The sequence below is a fragment of the Meriones unguiculatus genome, chromosome 6, assembly GCF_030254825.1.
Source record: "Meriones unguiculatus strain TT.TT164.6M chromosome 6, Bangor_MerUng_6.1, whole genome shotgun sequence".
Lineage (NCBI taxonomy): Eukaryota > Metazoa > Chordata > Mammalia > Rodentia > Muridae > Meriones > Meriones unguiculatus.
The window spans coordinates 53,794,431-53,810,900 of record NC_083354.1 but is presented as its reverse complement, the minus strand read 5'-3'; the positions used below and the strand labels follow the sequence as shown (position 1 = coordinate 53,810,900).

The following is a 16,470-nucleotide window of genomic DNA, read 5'->3' as shown; positions in this document are numbered from 1 at the left end:
TCAACAGTATCACGGAGGCAGTGCCTGGGCTCTGGGAACGAGGACCCAGGTTGCCATGCTTCTTGTGTGCATTCTTTGCTACAGACGTCCTTCAAAGTTACGGTGCCCTTGGGTCAGAAGCAGACTTCAGACTACTTTATGAAATACGTGACTATGTCTCCTATATGTTTACAGTGGAGGCCCTCAGGGTGGCTTTTCTGATTATTACTGCAGAATGGCATTCACATTCCTCACAAATGCATCAAACACCCCACTAGAAACCTGTCTGCTGGCAGGGAAGATGATCAGGTAAATGATGATATCCAAACGCTGGGCCCAGTACCTGACAAGCATAATCTTTGTGCCCGGCACGTTCCATTCATCATCCCAGTGAGCCTCACTGCAGTCTTTCTTCTTCCCCTTAAACTACTTGTGTATGTGCGCATGTGGGTGTGTATGTGGAGGTCAGACAGGCCAGCTGTCCCTTTAGCTCCTGGGCAGATCTCCTGTCCACATCCCTCATCTCACTAGGATTACAGATATGTGCCACCGCATGCTTTTAATGGGGATCCAGGGACTTGAACTCAAGTAGGAGATCTGTGTAGCAAGCACCTGCTGCGCCATCTTGCTGCTGCTAACAGCAATCTTATTTCACATTGATAAAATGGAGACTTGGAGAGGCAGCAGATAGTATTACTTAGCTCGTGAGTCGCAGAGCTGGGATTCAAATCACAGACTGACTCAAATCAAAAACTGCAATTTTCTTTGCAAGTTCAGGAACATGAAGACATAAGAAAGAAGTTCGATCTGGGGCCTGCAGAGATGACTCCGCAGTTAAGAGCAGGTTTCAGGCTTGGCACCCACATGGTGGCTCATGACCTAGCTCAGGCCGATCTCCCATGTTCTTCCGATCAGCGAGAGCAGCAGGCACATGTGTGGTGTACATGAATACATGCAGGCGAAACACACATATGCATAAAATAAGTAAGTCTCCAAAAAGAATTCACGTTCCTTGTCTCCAGGCTGCATGGAGTGATGTGTGCTGGGACCTGAAGACCCAGAGGCTTCTGGGTTACCAGCCTTCACCCTGCTGCACGTTTGGCCGACCCCAGACAGGGCTTCCACGTGTACCTGGGGATACAGTTTACATCCAGTGGCAGGCAGGAGCCCTGTGTTCCGCTTGGTCAGATATGTACCTCCAGGATAGGCCTATACCCCACCAGAAAGGGCCCATTTCTCTTATGTGCTCAAAAGTACCATATGTTTCACAGGTGGCCCTGGCAAGAACATTTAAGGAATATCATTTAGTTTGGTTTTTTTTTTTAATCTACTTTTGTTTCAAAGTTGACCACTACCACCTACTGCATTCAACAGAGGTTATTACAGATGGAGTAAGAGAGAAGAAATGGTAGGCACAAAAGTCACAAACCTAGGAGAACAGAGAGCACCTCAATGCCCAGAAGTTGTCCACTCGTAAGATCTGTTCCACCGAAGGAGAATTTAGAATGAGGTTGGCTGGCACTGTGGGACTCTGACCTTGGTGTCAGGTGGTCCTGGCTCTGTCCTGACTAAACCCTTTGCACCAGTTTCTTCAGATAGCACTAGTAGCGGAATACCTGCACTGCCAGTTTCCTCACGGCTGACGGGAAGAGCGTTAACAGCTTAGTAAGCCCCTTTGGAGATAACTACGTGCTAGCGGGCATGAAGGAGGCCAAATGAGACGAGTGCTTATGTGATCAGTGCGTTCCTGTGACACACATTTTCCAGCTCAAGCCAGAGGCTCACTTAGGTCTGGCTATGAATTTAGAAATAAACACTCACAAGATCAAATATTACCTGTTTTGGGTTTCTGTTCCTGTTTCAGATGGGAACAGTCTTTTCCCTTCCCCCACACTGTGTCTCATTACCTCGACTATCTACTTGCATATTCCCCGAAGACCGTTTCTGTCCTTTGTCTTCATGCAGAAGGGATTTTTTTTAAAGTGTAGTCTTGGGACCTTTCTACTTTTTGCTTTGATTTAGTAACTTAAGATCTTAGCTGTTTGGTTGTGATTTAGTTTACATATATATATATATACACGTGTATATATGTATTAACAGACCTATTAGTTTGCAGTTTATTCAGTTTAAAATTTTTTAATTGGGTTCAGTTTGAGGTTTAGCACAGTTCTGTATTTTGTTGTAGATTATGCTTCAAACTGCTATCAAATTCCTTGACCAAAATCGACAAGTGCTAGGGTTAAACAGTAATTCCAAGTTTTCCTGCTCAGCTGGACAGGCCTTTCTCTTTCTTAACTGGTTGTCCTTTTCCTCTGAAGACAAAGCTGGGCCCCGCCTACTGCAGTGCCTGGGCTCTATGCTAGCCCTACTAGCGTGTAAGACAATTTCACTAACAGAGTGCCTTGGGCAAAGCCCTGCCCGGTGGAAGCTTCCTCAGGGCTGTGTCTTGAGTTGTTTCACAGCCAATGACCGAATCCACTTCCAGTTCACGGTGCAATGCCTAAAGATGAGGCTAACACAGCCACAGAAACACTCTTGAATCCTCACTAGCTGACCAATCTATTGCCCCCAAATGTTTCTCAAAACAAAAAGGGTAGATTCAAGAAGAAATCGCTTTGATGAAGCGGAGTAGTTTTATTTAGACACGCAAAGGTATGGGAGGAGTCCACCTGGAACTCAGTATTTGCCACGAACAGTTTCCAGAGCTTGTTCCAAGGCTGCCTTACTCTGTGCGACACCTTCACCTACAGAAATCTTCACCCCAAGGGATCTTCATATGCAGCCCTTGTCCTGAGGTTTTTCCTTCCCTGATTCGAATCTCTAATTCCTTCAGCCATTCCTTTGTAAAAAGCACGTTAAGTTACGGCAAAGCCAAGAGTCTCGTGTGGTGAGAAAAATGGATCTTTCCTACACCAGGCTCCACAAATGGCTGTGCCAGGACTGTACTCTCTGACCTTGGAAACTGCCTGACCTCACTAAGCCTGCTCCAGCCTGTGAAAGAGAGCTCATGCTGCTTCCGGAGTGCCGGATCAGACAGGAGATAAGCACGAGGCAACAGCCAGCAAATACAAGTGCGGCTGTCTGCTTTATTTCAATTATGTACTTTTAGAGGAAGGCACCTGGGCTTCTTTCCTTCTTTGTTTTCTGCCATCCCCAATTTCCAAACGTCCAGGACTGACCTTTGCAATTGAAACTCAAAATGTCATGTTTATTCTTATTCTATTTAACTGTATTCATTTAGTCTACTCCCTTTTCACCTGCTGACATGTCGAGAAACACAACTATATCTTGAAAGACATCGACTGATTTCTTAAATGTGCTACACTGATTCCAGCTTCCACTTAGGATGGTGATGAACAAAAGGCATGAAAGGAAATGTTCCTGCACGCACCCAAATCATCTTTGAAAGTCAGAGGTGTTTATGACTACTTAGTACACATTTTGCCTTTCTAAATAGGAATGCTAAATCCCGAGTCTCCTTTTTGAAGAGGGACCCTGGAGCAGCTGCTCTGGACACCAATGCACTGGAATTAAGCCACTATAAGCACCCAAGGTGAGCTCTTCAGAGCCTGAAAGCTTCAGAGCTGCAAGGAACAGTCTCCACATGAGAAAAGAAGATTTTACAATTCCTGGAGCTAGTGACCTGCAGCTTGGGGCTGGTCTTTGGTTATAGGGGGCTGAATGCAAACCCATAATAAGCTATCTCTGTTCTGTTTCAACAAATGCTGGATTAATTTCCTTTCAACTCCCTTCTCTCAAACCCAACCCTAGCATCCCTGTGCCCTGCCTAGCTCCGGAATTCAGAGTCTGCAATTGTTTCAGCTCCCATATCCACTTACCAAGCATAATACCTCCTTCCCCCTTCCTGACTCTTTCCAAAGGCCAACTTTCTGTACTCAAACATAGAGCAAAGGCAAGAACTCCAGCCATATTCATCCTGTTTGATCCTGTCTCATTTATGAACTACTTTCATATGTACCAACTCACTTTTATTCACATGATGCCCTTGCAGCTATGAGATATTTCCATTCCAAAAAAAGAGACAGTGAGGCTCAGGAAAGTTAGGCTACAGTCCTAGCACCATATAGCTTATGGCAAGCATCTTGGCTGTGTGGGTCGAGGTTTCAAAACTATTCTTGTGTGTGAGATCTCAATGTTAGTAAACATAAGCTACCGTCTCCTTCTGACAAGCATATTTGATCTCTGGACTTTAGGTAAGATTCTGCATTATCACTAGCTGCATTTATAAGGACGGCCTGTATGTCATCACCATGCTACTGGGCATCTGGTCACTTCCTTATTCTGTGGTACCATCCTTCATTACCTGATCATAGCATTTTGTTTAGTCTGTTCTGTAAAATGACAGCAATGTCCAAGGCGATGAGGGTAATTATGTTAAAATAGGACCTTGGCAGGAAAATGTTCAGTCAATGGCATGGCATATTACTAGTAATGCATTTTAAATAAATTCCCTAAAATCACATTATTTTTTGTTTCACTAAGAAGTATCTGGTGGCTGGAGAGATGGCTCAGAGGTTAAGAGCACTGGCTGTTCTTCCAGAGGTTCTGAGTTCAATTCCCAGCAACCACATGGGAGCTCACAAACATCTATAATGAGATCTGGTGTCCTCTTCTGGCGTGCAGGTGTACATGCAGACAGGACATTCTATACATGATTAATAAATAAATCTTTTTTAAAAATAAGGTTGATTAGCTAGGGCATTGCTCAGCGATGCCCTTGCCTAGCAGGTACCTAGGTTCCATCCCTAGTGCTGGCAAAAATAAACAAACAACAACAACAAAAAAAGAAGTATCTGAGGCAGTACTGATTTAAAGAAATGGAACTATTTCCTCCTCTTCGCCTTTTGGATTCCTTTCTTCACTCAGCACTTCCTGGAGGTGCTGTCTCATGAACAGGTGAGCTTGCAGAAACTCCCATAGGGGATGTTTAGGCTTGAGAAAGAGGGAGCCTCAAGCTTAGTTTGGGAAAACTCAGGCAAAGAGGAAGGAGCTGAGTCCTGGAGATCCAGGAAAGGAAACAGAATTCAACTCTAGGCAGAGCACTAAGGAACACAGAGGCAGGAAATGGAATGACACATCTGGAGAAGGATATGCAGAGGGGGTGGCTGCCTCCCAGGGACTGATGGGAGATGAGGAGGGAGAATGACAGGGCCTTACACCCGAGTGTCAATGCCATGAAGAGTTGGGATTTTCCTCAACCCCGACACTCTTAGCCCTAACTACATAGTGGAGAGAAGAGGAAGGCTTGAAAGTCATTTGGGTGGGAGAATCTGCTAGTTAGAAATTAGAGGAGAGAGAGCAAAGAAGAGCTGACTAGCCAGTAACAGGTAGGGGATACCAGATAAAAGATCTAGAGGAGGGCATGGAAGCCTGAGTCCCTCTAAGTAGCTCATGGGAAAGGCAGGTGGCTCTTTGAATCTAGACACCCACAGTGGACTTGGCCGCTGAAGGAAGTTGTACAGTGCACTGGCATGGGGTGAGGGCTGGAACTGTGATCATGAATTTTGTCCAAGGAAAGCAACTGCATGAGAAGAAAAGGCCCAAAGGAGCTTGAGAGGAGCAGGCAGGCTACCAGTTCTACCTGGGGACCCTTACTAAAAACTTCGTTTCTTGCTATCACCCTGAACTGGAATAGCCTGGAGTGAATTCAAGTTTAACAAGCGCCCAGGTGCTTTTAGGTCAAGGCTAGTTTGGGCATTGAACCCGTTTCCTAAGGGTGCGGTAACAAACCAACACACTAATTCATCCCCTACAATAGAGAGGACAGAGTCCAGTCAGAGGGCTTGCAGTCCACATTCTCTCTGCTCATGGGGCATGGGCAGAATCCTTCCTTGCTACTTTTAGCTTTGGTGATTCCTACATTTTCTTTGGCTTATAACTGCAGGCCCCTCACTTTGCCTTTCTCTTCTTGTGGCCTTCTCTTATGTGTACGTCTCTCTTCTGTGTGGCTTCCTGATCATCTAGGGTGATCTCATCTCAAGTTCCTTAATTATGACGATCTGTAAATAATTTTTTTTTTCAAATGAGGTCCCACTCATAGGTTCAGGGTTGCAGGCTCTTGGGAGGCCTCACCATTCAGCCCAGTAAAACCATCATGGCAATAACTCATGGATGCATGGGAGATCCACGCAAGCTGAGTTCCCTAGCAGTTGGCAGAGAAGGAAGAATAGAAGGACCACTGCAGAGATCACTCATGCACTCAGCGGCACACGCACACACTCCCTGGTGCTGACTGAGAGCCCACATGCAGCTAAGTGTCAGGGCAAAGGCCACGTAAAGGTACTACAGACAGGGGAGAAAGAGAACACCCATAAGTTAATAGAGCCACAATGACTCTATGTCACCTTCAAAATATCGGTGAGAACTTTGAAGGGCTGAAGAGACTTAGTTCATTTTCCAAATTGGATTAATTTGATATGAAGCTCAGATTTCCTTTCTAAAATACAGTGACATGCTCCTCTCCCCACCCTCGTACTTGGAGTCTGGACAAGCCACCGTGGCAGAATGGGCTTAAGTTCTTCCTTTAGGATCGGGCAATTCTGCTAGTCACCAACACTGGAGAGAGTTCTTACCACCTATCAACCCCAGCGCCTTCAACCTGCACTGGCTGTGCAGTGGTGAGCACAGCTGCCTTCCGGACACCTTAAATGGGGTAGCTCTCCCATCGTTTTTACAGTGATACACACTCCCCTATTAAAGTCCTTCATTCCAACCACTCGCATCACTTCCCCGACACACAGAAAAAGGTTTTCTGTCGCTTCAGGCAGAAATTTCTCTTCCTGGAAACCATTTCAGCATTCTTCAGAATGTGAGTCTTACTGAAATCTGTTACTCCAGCATGCATTTCCAAACAGAATACAGCCCACACCCTCAAAGACCGCTCCTAAACATGTTCTAGTCAGCAAGTGGACAAACTCGTCCACACAAGCCTGTCCCCGTGCTGTGCTGTAACGTGTATGGCAAGGTTCCCCAGAGGTGAAACTCCCACGCAACAGGGAAGTCGTAGGTGCATTCTTCCACACAGAGTGGGAAGCAAGGATCTCAGATGAGGTCCCCAGCCCAAGGACATACCGAGGAACAAACAGCAGGACTCCACTGTAGCCCTCTCTGATGGCTTCTCACCTGTCAACACACCTTGGAGCAAACTCCTCGAACAACTACATCCTGCCTCCCTCCTGGCTGCCCTACTTGACATAAACCCTACAGTCTTCCTTATACAATGGCAGAAACACGCCTTAATTGCTTAAGGGTTCCAAAACAGGAGCGACAACTGTAATAAAGGCAGGTGAAGTAAACACAGCTGATTCTAAGCACTGTCTTAAATACGTGCTCCCTCTCCACTGACGTCTAATAGAGATGGTGGCACAACTGGGTTAAGTGCAGTCTAAGTAAGTCCTCTGCCTCTGGTGAGATGGGAATAGCTATGATGGAAATGATGACAAAGCTGGTGATGTCAAGAGCTGACATTTGCTGAGCACTCTCTACGTGCCAGGCCCTGTGCTGAGCGCTGCACACACACCATGGCTCACTCACTGCCAAGAGGAAAGTAGGAGTTGCTAAAATATGAAAGGGAGGAAAGGGAAGGCATTGCCTACTCCAGGGTTAAGGTCAGTAAAATGTTAACAGATGGGGAGAAGACAATTCTGACAATTCCAGGACAGCTCAGAAAGCTGCTGCTTGACAGTTTAGTGGACAACCTTGCTCTGCCACACCTGCCGGGATGCTTGCTGTCCTTCTTTGTTGGCATCCAGGACCTGATCCAGGCTTGGCTCCATCCTGCTGCCTTGGGAGTGACATCCCAGATAAGAACGGACTTCCTCTGGTGGGTTCCTCCTGTTTCATCCAGTACTGGGCAGCCTAACAAAGGGTCCCACATACACCTGCTGCCTTCCCGACAGCACAACCGCATGCGCTGCTTTCTGACGCAGACCTTGCAGAAAGTTATTTTGCTCACACGGAATGGGCACAGTTATTACATACGAAGTCAGTGATTTATATGCAGTGACATGAAGAAAAAAAGGTCAGCAGTCATTAGCCTCCCTTGGGTTGGGCCTTGGACAACTTCCAGGCAGGGCTCTAAGGAAAAGACTGTACAGGCTGCCACTGTGACGATCCTGATGGGTGGACTCAGACAGACAGCAGACGGTATGACTCACAACGGACAGCAGCCTGCACACCAGTCTCCAAGTCCCCACGGTCGTTTTCTGAAGTCTCAGGGCTGCAGAAATGGTTCAGCAGTTACAAGTGGGCCCTGCTCGCTCCTGCAGAGGACCCAGGCTTGGTTCCCAGCACCCACGTCTGGTGGTTTACAACCGCCTATAACGTAGCTCCAGAGGGATCCGACTCCTCTGGTGCAAGCGGTGCTTATATTCGCGTGCATGTACATTCACGTAATTAAGAAGCAAAATAACCTTAAAAATAAATGATGAGGTCTAATGCCCTCTGGCTTGCTGCACTCCAAGTACTCCTTGTTCTCTACGTTAGCCCACATTTAATGCTCATATCACCTCCCTGAACCTGTATGTACTTGAGATTTAGACCATAATCTATAAAATATTAGTTTAAATTACTTCAATTTTATTCTCTAAAGTTGGTCTCTAAAATTTAGTCTCCAAATTTTGGTTTCTAAAATTTCATCTGCCCCGTGATTCACTGCGCTAACATTGAAATCATGACATGTCAGTATCCAAGGTCTCCGTGAAGGAGCCTTCACACGGGGCACATCTGGGTGGCATTCCGGCACTCCAGCATCCTTCCAGCTTGTTTGTTCCTACGGGGAAACTTTTCAACACATCGATCCTGGGCGGCAGAGTGCAGGTAGCAAGCTCTTCACGTCGATCTGTACATTTTCACGATGGGGTCTACTCACGCTTCAAGAGCTGATCAAACCATCAGGCCTATCCAGCCTCCCTCTAAAATAAAGAGGCACCTTCATCCGGTGTTGTAATGGGGAGCAGTAATGGCTAAGGAGCACACAGGCCTTTACTTAGCTCAGCACTGGCTTAGAGGACTCTGAGTTGACATCATCCCGCTGCGTCACTGTGCCCTCCTAATATGACAAGGACAAATGGCAGACAATGAGACAACACAAGAAAGCATATCCACGGAGACACAAGTCAAAACTGCTCCAATGAACAAAAGAAGCCAGGGCTAGGAGGCCAGATTCTTCTCTAGAGAGGTCATGAAGACACAAGCTGACCTCTTTTTCTGGAGAGTAGTCTGAGTGGTTGCTGTGCTTTGGGAATTCCTGGAAGCCAACTCTTGTACTTTGCCTGGCTTTGCTCTCATCTCCTCTCTACCTTCACCTGACAGCCTCACACTTGCCATGGATTCCCTCCGAGTTCTAGACACACAGTATTAATGTACAGAATTATCTGCTTGGGACTGAACCCCAGATGCTCATACTTCCCTATACATCCATCTCTATCTCCCACAGTTCCCATAATTCCTTCTCCACGTTCCCAGTTTGAAGCTACTGTCAGCAGTTCTGTGATCACTGGAGAGGGGCCAGGTATGGTGCATAGGCCTCTGAGGCCTGCTGGGTTACAGAAGCCACTTCCTCCTAGGGCTTGGGAAGCCTGGGTGATCTGCAGAGTTGCTGAGCAAGCACACCAGACGGTCTGAGGAGGAGACAGAGACTTTTTGACTATGGAAAGGCTACAGAAATTCTGACCAGCCTACAATTGGATGCATAATAGTCTAGACCAAGGAAATCAACAGAAAAAAATGGCCGCGAGAGGGAGTAGAGAATATGAAGACTTACATTTTGGGGTGGATTTTTGCCGATTTCACTCTGAAATCACTTTTTGTTTTGTGGTGTTTTTTTTTTTTTTTTTTTTTGAGACAGGGTTTCTCTGTGTAGCCCTGGAACTCAATTTGTAGACCAGGCTGGCCTCAAACTAACAGAGATCCACCTGCTTCTGCCTCCCGAGTACCAGGCTTAAAGGCGTGTGTCACCACTGCCCGGCTCTGAAATTACCTTTATTAAAGCAGAATGTATCAGGGTGTGATGGCAAAAAGTCTATAATCCCAGCATTGGGGAGACTGAGGCAGGAAGACCATGAGTCAGAGGCCAGCCTGGGCTACATGGACAGACCATCTCCCAACAACCAGAAAACTTGGCATGCGTGTTTCCAGCACTATCTGGATGTTTATGTAGTTCCCCTGTTCACATGTTTGGGAGAGAATTTATCTACTTTAAAAAAAAGTTAAACTCCCCACTCAAACCCCAAGCCCATCACAGACAAAAGCCCACAGTACGCTGTTTAGAACGACTGTATACTCATCTAAAAATAACCTTAATACAGGTTATGCCACCGAGTACGCCAGTGGCTGCTTGTGCTTTCGTTTTAGAAAACTTGCTCATGGGCTGCACAGTGGGCGGAGCTTCACCCTGGGCTCTGCACAGAAAATGGCCACGGGGTTGGGACCCACACACTACAAGCAGGGCACCTTCCGGGGACACTCATCGGGACAGAGGACCGTGTTTTTCCAGCAGTAATGTAAATCTTGCTTCCACACTATTTGTTTGCTGAATGCCGTAGTAACTAGCCACCGGAGCTTTTCCTATCTCCCGGGCAAGAGGGCCTCGTGGGGAAGAACGCGTTATTTTTAAGGCAAGGCGGGTGCTAGGATTAAAAGGAAGCCTCCTATTTAAACTTTACCAAAGAGGAAAAACACACTGACAAGGATTTCTTGAAGGGAAGTGCAAAGCATTTTGCTAGAAACTCACAAATAGAAAAAAAAAAGTCTTAATACATTCAAATCTTTTTAAAACAAAAAACAAAAACCAACCAACCAACCAACGAACTAAAAACCTCTGTTAATTAGTTTACTGGAAAAATGTAAAAACAAAAAGACAAAGAAAAATGCCGAGAAATTAAATAGACACCAAAGCTGGGTAAGGATTCAACTCAGAAGTATATTTCTATTTAAAAAAGGATGTGTCTTGCAGGTGATTGACAGTACATCTGGGCAGAAAGTCAACTCAAGGCGAATGGGGCCTAAAGACACTCCACGCTCAATCGACCTTGATAGGAAAAAAATTGAAGGTCAGGGTTGTTTTCTTCACCCCAGTTAGCACAGGCCCTGAGGACAGCCAGGGCTCTAACGCCCAGCCTGGGAACAAATCCACTCTCTTCAGTCTCCCACGTTAGCAGAGCAATCCGTCCATCGTTCCCCATTAAAGCAAAGGTGAAAGTCAATTAAGCCAAAAAGGAGGAGGACACACGCGGAAGGTGTGATTCAACAAGCACGCAGAGGGTGTGATGGTGACACTTCCATCGAACAGATGTGCGATTCAGCGCTGAGATGGTAGAGAAAATGGCTATTTGAGTCATGTCAGGGACCACAAGACCAGAAGAAGTATATTTAAGGAGAATGTGCAGTGTGTTTGTAAAAGAGGAAATCCTCATCTGCATTCAGGAACCAATCACAATCCTGCTAGAGCTGACAAACGGCTTCTGGTGTCACACACACACAGAGAGAGCAATGGAGGGTGGGGTGACGTCATTCCAGATCACCCGGAACCTATTTTTCTGTGATTACAAATAAGATCCATCAACATGAATGAGACGAGTAAAAAGCTTTTGAGAACAGACTCATCTCTACCTGACACAGGATCTAAATCTGCACACTGACTGCAGGTTCATTCTTTCTTCTGCGTCTTAGAAATTGCTATTTGGTAATATTCATCAGCACTCATGGAAATGCTCATTTAAAACACAGACTCCCTGCTTCCACCCCAACCCTTCTGAATCAGCCAGCCTTCTCAGGGCCCAGAAGTCTACACTTGGGCCAGATTCCCACGTGAAATCTTTTCATTTATTCGTTTATTTATTTTTACTATTTTTCCTTTAAAGATTTGCTTTTATTTTATGCGTATGAGTGTTTTGTCTGCATGGGTGTTTGTGCCATGCATGCAAGCCCAGTGCATGTGGAGGCCAGAGAGGCATCGGGTCCCTTAGAGACGAGGCACAATCCATTGCGAACTGCCGTATAGGTGCGGGGAACCAAACTCGAGTTCTTCCTCTGCAAGAACAGCAAGTGCTTTTAATCACTAGAGCCATCTCTCCAGAAGGCCCTGGTGAAGCCTTAATCCATGCTAAACTCCTGGCCACTTCAACACAAACAGGATAGAACAGTATAATGGGAGAAATAAACACATTAAAATGAAGCAGGAAGAGAAGACTTCCTATGCAGATTCACCTTCGCATAAATTTACATATGTGCCCAAGTGTGAAAGGAAGGGAGTCACCATTTATCAGTTACTGATCAACGCATCACCCAAAGCTTCAAAACAGACCAACGTAAGCTTAGGATGGAAAAACTCAGGCTTACAGGACGTTGCTAACGTCACACGCCTGGAAAATGGCCCAGCTAGTCTGTGAGACTGGGTTTATCTGACTTCAGTATCCTCATTCCACTCTGTTAAGCTCATATGCCAAGGAAAAAAAGACAACAGTATTTAATAGACATACGGGAAAAGGCAATGTAAGTCTTAGAAACCTTTTGCAACAGCAGATATCCTGATCTTTTTAAAATTCATTCTTTTGAGAGCGGTCCTCTGATTTGTCTGCTGATAATGAAAAACGGTGTTAACACCACTATCAAAACCACATTTAGCAGCCTGAAGTTTAGTAATGAGAAGTGTGTTTGGGAGCATGCTAGGGTCAGCAATTTATGCAAGATTTAGTCTTGATTTGTGCAAGCTATAAACTTATGCAAATGAAACCACTTAACATTCATTGTGCATATCACACTACCTTGCAAAAGAGAATGCCCACAAACTCATAACACCCTTGTCGGTCTCATGTTCTTGAACCCATCCTTCCTACTCCTGGGCCCAATGAAAGCCTTGTTCCAGAGGCTTCTGGAAACATGCTCCTTGGAGGTTTTGCTCTCCTGACCACCTTCTGTCTCCCCAGGTCATTTCGTTTCTTGAGAGGCTCAGTACTCAATCACTCTCCTTCTATACTCTCATGGGAAACCTCTCCATCTTTTCCTGTATATCAACAGCTCCTGAACTGGCCCTCCCCTTCCTATGGGGTCCAGAGCCCACCCCACTGTGTGAAAGATGGCAGCTTCCGTGCTGCGCTTTACACTCAATGCCCCTAGGATACAGCTTGTCAGCTCCCCCTCAGGGTCCTCATGGTACCACAGGCGGCACCACCATCATCTGCTCCTTCTCCAGTGAGACAGATGACTGTCATTCCTTCTCATTTGCCCACTTGCTCCGCTGAGTAGACGCCATCTACTCTGGCCCGCCCCTTTTCTTGGTGGACTGTGGCAGCCTTCTTCCTTGTTCCTCTCCTCCCAGCCTCCTCTGAGCCGTGCACAAGAGCAGGCTCTGAAGGCACCGCCATGACATTTCCTTGTTCAAAGAGCCTTAATGACACCATTGATTAACACTTTCCAATTTCCTATTTGGCATTCAAGACCATTATTGTTCGGCAACAAATATTCTCCAGTTCTATTTTCCCCCGGCCTCCTGTATAGACCAGTTCTGACTCAACTGGGCTTGATACTTTTCACTGAATATGCTCCATGCTTTCTCAGTTGTCCTCTCCTGCTATTTCAAATGCCTCCTTGAATTATCAGAACGATTTCTTTTGGCTGCCTGGATACAGACAGACACACAGATACACACACAAGAGTGCGTGTGTGTGTGTATATGCATTATATATACATGTATGCGTGTATTTCCTGTTGGTCTTTTCAAGCTCCACTGACAGTCTGAGAGGGAGATGTCAGTTGTTTTTCTGTTGAACCACTCCTCTAGCAGGTTATATGTATGGCAGTTACCTAATAAATATTTGCTGTATAACATTTATAGAACTTCATATAGTTCACAAAGCCATGTGCACATTGGTGATCTCATTTGTTTTTATATGAGACATATGTTGTAACAAGCAGCAGACAGGTCCTGCAATCTGATTTCTAGTGCTTAATACAGTTCCTGGGGCTGCTTTTGGGCTTTCTCTCCCATAAATCAAAAGCGTTTGAGTTTCTTCAATTATTTTAGAATGCCCAAAGTACTCTGGTCTACAAAGCTAAGAAGTTTTTGAATCAAAAACTTCTCTTGTCAAATTGCTTCCCCTCCTCCGCCTATGTGTTATGTATATAAGTAAGTAAATAAATAAATAAGCCTCCACTGCAAGTGACAGGAATGGAAAAATGAAAGCCTTAAAGTTAGATTTCATGATTTTGAAAATGAAAATGACGTAAGTCAATCGCCAACATTCTTAAAGGTGATTACCGACAGAAAAATCACTGACAGCTGGACAAAGAATTCCTTGCTAAAACACTGGACAAGACCAATGATTATAAATGTACGATATATGTATGAATGCCCAAGAATCTCAGAGAAGTTCAATAAAAAAACAAAACAAAACACTGAATGATTCCAGAGGCCTTATGATTGTCGACGATAAAATAGGACAAGAGTGAAAATTCTAGTTGAAAAGCAAGAACTCTGAAATGTCTGTTGCCGAGGTCTGTCCCTGTGACGGATGATGGCATTGTGCGGCTGCTCCTGAGAGAGCCATGACCGCAGGGCCTTGGCCACCAATTATGCTCTTTGGATTTCAGGGAGAATTTAGACATCAGGCTTCCGGAGCACAGGCATTTAACTGTGAATTTTGTGGCCCCAGCAAAGCACTGAGTATTCAGGGCGCACTATGTAAAGGACGAGCGAGCTGCGAAGCCTTCCACGACCTGCCACCATCTGCACCTCTCAACCCTGTAAACCTCTTCTTCCTTGACTCTTGGGAGCACCATGAGGGAGTAAATTAACACCACACTGCCTGGTACATAAAGACACGCAACGGTTTGACAAACGGCAGCTTTGTTGTTGCTGTTTTCTGTCACTACCTAGGACTTCGAAACTGCCTCCAAGGTAGAGTGTTGTGTGCTGGACTTTCAATACATCTATGTGAGAACCACAAATACCTCTTCACGCTTGTGTACTCTACAGCTAGCCAAGGGATCATCCTACAGCAAGTGGAGAGGCTGGACGAAAGCCTGGGAAATACCGCCCTGCCTGGACCTCAACCCACTGCGGGAAACAACAAAAACTCAGTTAAGCTCTCCGGGCTGCCTTTGTGTTTTTTTGGGTCCCTGTGACTTCAGGAAGCCACAGCTCTATCACGACACGTACAAAAGTTCCCATCACAGCTACAGGCCGAACAAATGTGAGAAGCAGTGGTCTCGAAGCCCTGCTTTCTAGCTCTTCCTCACCACAGAGGCCTGGCAGGCCACATGTCCTTAATTGAGAATCATGGGAATTGTGCTGGGCACAAACCCAGCAGGTGGAGACCATGATTCAGACACCATCACGAGTCTTTCGGAAACTGCCATTTCTTATTTCACGCAGACGTTTTCGTTACCTCAGTCAGAACGTGTCAGCCTTAAGAGGGTCGGTTTCTGTGCTCTGGCAGGAATCACTTGGAGAGCCTCCGTGCCGAGTCCTCCATCTCGTCCATGTCAAGACCTGAGAAAGGACAAGAGGGCAGCGTTTCATGACTAATTTCTAGGATGCAGTATTTCTGCCACCACAGTCACTGCAGTCAGCCGGTGTGGAGCGCCTAAGGTGCTGGCAGTGGGCGGGTAATCTCTAACGCCTCAGCCGTGGAGAACATTTCCCCGTTTTACAGCTGCGACACTACGGTGAACCTGTTGCTGGAGGTAGCACAGCTACGTGACCGCTGGGACCCAAACCCGTGTTACCGTTGAGCACGAAATCTGCACCACAAGACACTAAACTGGGGTCTTAAAGGCTTTTTTGACAGTGACCCACTTTTTTTTTTCCAAATCACGTTATATAAACCAAAAGGTTTCATTAAACAATGCTCATTTTTGCTATGTGCAATGCGTTCTTTTTCCAGTCTTTCTACCGTACCAAATACTTTTTCTTTCTTTTTTTTTTTTTTTAAATCTCAGCAACGACCCAAAAGGGATTCTACTAATTTATGTTTGGTCTTTAAAAACACTGGTAGAGGCCTATATCCTAGCGGTCAACCTACCGCCCCGAGTTCGAAACCAGCCTAGGCTGCATGCGTACCGAACGTTCTAGGATCCTTAGCGAGACCCTGTCACAAAACCCAAACTCAGCTCTTTGATCTTCGCTAGAGTGAGTCGCTATAAGTTTCTCTGAAACCACAACAAAACACCCATTCTTCCCAGCCGCGAGAACCCAAGCGAGCGAGCAGCTTCCCCAATGAGGAGACTCGCCTTCGACCTTTCAAATAATGTATTTCAAACACATCAACGCGTATCATTCAGAGCAGATCCTCGGAACGGGGGTTTTTTCCAATCAGGCCCAAAGTCCAGAATGGCATCAGGCACTTACCCACCGCAAAGCAGGAGTTTCGGCGTGGAAGCGCGGACAGATTAAGATCTCAGGCTATCTATCCGCTAACCTGCAAAGAAGTGTCTAAAAAGGGCGGACTGTTGAGCTGTCCCAACAGACCG

The 16,470-nt window shown here is 45.9% G+C and overlaps 2 protein-coding genes across 3 annotated transcripts in view; both read right to left on the bottom strand.

The window, feature by feature from the left end:
- Rasa2 (RAS p21 protein activator 2) overlaps positions 1-15,490 on the bottom strand; it is a 175,707-nt gene extending 160,217 nt beyond the window's left edge. The window contains exon 1 of the mRNA XM_060385466.1: positions 15,387-15,490. The gene's annotated coding sequence lies outside the window, so the exon portion shown is untranslated. The remainder of the gene's footprint in view (positions 1-15,386) is intronic.
- Zbtb38 (zinc finger and BTB domain containing 38) overlaps positions 1-15,490 on the bottom strand; it is a 33,415-nt gene extending 17,925 nt beyond the window's left edge. The window contains exon 1 of one of the 2 annotated variants that reach the window (XM_021648444.2): positions 15,387-15,490. The gene's annotated coding sequence lies outside the window, so the exon portion shown is untranslated. The remainder of the gene's footprint in view (positions 1-15,386) is intronic. The other variant, XM_060385464.1, reaches the window with a different exon arrangement.
- Positions 15,491-16,470: the final 980 nt, after the last annotated feature.